Below are 3,254 nucleotides of genomic sequence, written 5' to 3'. Positions count from 1 at the left end.
AGGCCTAATTACACGGTATAATACGTTTTTTCCCCCCAGTTTCATTACAATCAATCATTATTTATTGTAGGCTGACTCCAAAGGGCCTTGCTGAGTAATGACGTTCTAGTTGTACACGTAGAGTTAGGCTATAGAGTAACTAACTACATGGCATAAATGTAACCTAATAAAGGGTTGACACTTTATCCTTGGTTTTGAACTACCCGACCATTCTGCGTTTCTGGACCGTTTGATCGTGAGATATTTTCACACTGGTGTCGTTCATGCGTTATAGACAGGCTATCGAACATAACAATCAAGAGGAATTGGCATGTTGTTGAACTTTCAATAGCATTCATTGCAATAAAATATGCAGTCAATTAATAACAGTTTTACATTTTAAAGTGAATGTCCAACAGCTATTTTGAAACGACTTAGATGCAGTCCTTTTACACAGCTAAGTTGATTGGTGTGTTGTTGTTGTTGTTTTTCGTTATTACTTCATTAAATGTCAGGAATCAGAATGTAGGCAATCCCATGTTGAAAATGAATTGCTTTATATATATAGTATCATCTCTGATCATTTGATATATCCCGAACTGACAATCATTAGCCAGTAACGTTCAACGAAAACGTTTGGTCCGTAAAACTACTTCCAGACTAATTTGTCAAACCAAGGGTTGAGTCCCATGACGCACATGTTTACCTGTTGTTGACGAATATGATTATGATGATAATGCCATGATGATGATATTGAGGATGATGATAAGAATAGTGATGGTGAGGATTATGATGTGAAGATTCTAGCAGATTGTGGTTGCACTTTTGGGCATCAGTAGTTGTGTTCTCATGGGAAGTGAATGTTCTGGTCAATCATTTGGAGGAGGAAAAAAACGATATCATGAACATGCTTGTGCATTTCGTCAAATTGGAACCAAATTGGATTTACGCAATCTGGCATGATTAGCCCCATATCACCTCCATGCTAAACAATGCAGTATGAGAGTTTACATTCCAGTGGTGCGTTGGGTGTAATGTTGACACAGAATGCAGTGAGCGGTGCATGACTCCTATAAAGTTGTGTTGCCTAAACACAATTCAGAAGTTACGTTTCCCTGAGGGAATCGGTAATAATTATTATTTATTTTGTCTCACGCACATGCACTGTGTACGATCTTGAATGGAAATAGTGTATTTGACAACAACAAAAAAGTGCACCGTTGTGTGCACTTTTTTACGACGACTGTCTCCTGTAACGCTAATTTTATTAAATGCATTACTGCTGTTACCTCATGTAACGTCCATATTTATTTGACAGAAAGCATTAAGTAGCCTAGCAGTTATATGCCCTCGGGTAATGTGGCGTATTTATTATTGAATACTTATTCGTCAATTGGTTTTAATTTCACGAAGGTTTTACAGTATTATTTATTAGCGGAATGCTACACTATTTGATTGACCTGCAGTCACAGAAGTAGTAGTAAATGGAATATTGAGAGTAGATCTACAACGACTTACACCAATATAGTATTTTAAACATTGGTACACCTCTTGACATGCATGCGCTCCATAGTTGTCTCGCAAGGTTAGCCTCTCTCATTCAATTAGATTTGCTACTTTATTTTTCTCCTCAGAATTATCAAAAGAGGAATGCCATTGAGCGTCCTAGTATGGGGTAGTCCTACAGTTCAGTGCATATCATAATGCCTCCGGCGGCCAAGAACTGGGCTACTTTAGCATGAGTTTCCTGGATCTGCATTGTATCGTTGCAAACAACCGGTTCGCACACACGCCTGTGTGAAGCAACGGGTTATCATTTGCTATATTAGGCCTATAGGCCTAAAGCTGAGGAGTTAATTTAAAGGACATTCATTTAATTACAAACGTTGTCTTTTGGGGGTAGGCCGACTTTCTACTTTGGTGATGTGTAATATTTTGACACGTGTGAATAGAAATGCTGTTTATGATGAGTCCTAGCCTAACTGTAGCGGTCACTCGTCACATGTGTGGTGTAAGTGGGGCCAGGGTGTGGGCTACAGGGTTATAGCAATTGCCATAAGAACCACTGACATCTTAGAAGTCTAAATATTGACATCGTGCCACTTAACTGACCCAGAACTGCATATGGGGTCATACCACGCAGTGTGAGGTGGCTTTCGTCCCATATTGTTTTTGTCACACAGTTCTTCCCATTCGACGTGTGTCACAACGCGCTGAATTAAGTCAGGGAAATTGCCTGTAAACCAAATGTGGTTTTATCAGAGGCAGTGCGCCTGCATTCTGGAACGATAGCCTCGGGAAAGTCAAACCTGATGTAGTGTGCACAGTGCTCATCTTAACAAAAAAATCAGGAAGCTCACAAAATAGAGATTTCGGTGCTGTGAGATTTCGGTGCTCTGACATAAGAGTAATGTCCAGTTAAATACTAGTATTTCGTCATTTTGTGATCCCTGATGCTTTCTGCGAGATCAACGGCAAAAACTCTCCATATTATATGAACAATGGAGAATCTTCCGTGTAATTTTGTATTCAATATCGATTTGTACGATATCTGGCCTTCAATGAACATTATAGGTTTACTCATCCTCGTGGAAGTGAGGGCATAGCCTATACAATTGTGCTGTGCTATATTGTAAAGGTCATTCACTCAATAGAATGTTCCTCTATGAATGTAAAGCTGGGCTGCCGTGGCCCACTCCATGTTCACCTAATGTTACACATTCACACATTGCATGGATATTTTCTGTACAATCCACATTTGTTGCCTATTACCCACATGCACTCCCATTTGCCTATGCTCTTGTTGGCCATTGTTTTTAGATCTTCCCAAAGTATCCCATCACAAAGTGTACTTTTCAGTTATCTGATGCAGGATGCCCAGGCCAAATTTATAAGCACATACCATTTTTTCAATATGATGGATGTGCTCTCACACATGTCTGTATCTGTGTTTGTCTCAATTGACGGCGATTAGTTATTTCTGTAAACAAAATCCCAATGGCGAACGTTACTGAGTCTGCTCAATAGCAAAATATATCCGGAAGACTTAGCAGTAAAGAATAGGTTTTGGAGAGAGGGCGGACGGGGTTGAGGGACGCGGGAGGGGGAAGGGGGGACCTAAAGAAGACTATTCTTGGGGTAGACCATTGCTGTTCAGGCACTGGATAGGCAGAGAGGACAACCCAAACTAGCCTACGCTGCTCGTCACAGACTCAGCGCTTCCGCGTCATAACGCGTACTACTGTGGGCCATTGGTGCGTAGAGAGAGAGAGAGA

This window comes from Oncorhynchus kisutch, linkage group LG23 (assembly GCF_002021735.2).
Source record: "Oncorhynchus kisutch isolate 150728-3 linkage group LG23, Okis_V2, whole genome shotgun sequence".
In the NCBI taxonomy this organism is placed as follows: domain Eukaryota; kingdom Metazoa; phylum Chordata; class Actinopteri; order Salmoniformes; family Salmonidae; genus Oncorhynchus; species Oncorhynchus kisutch.
This window is presented reverse-complemented; position numbering follows the sequence as displayed.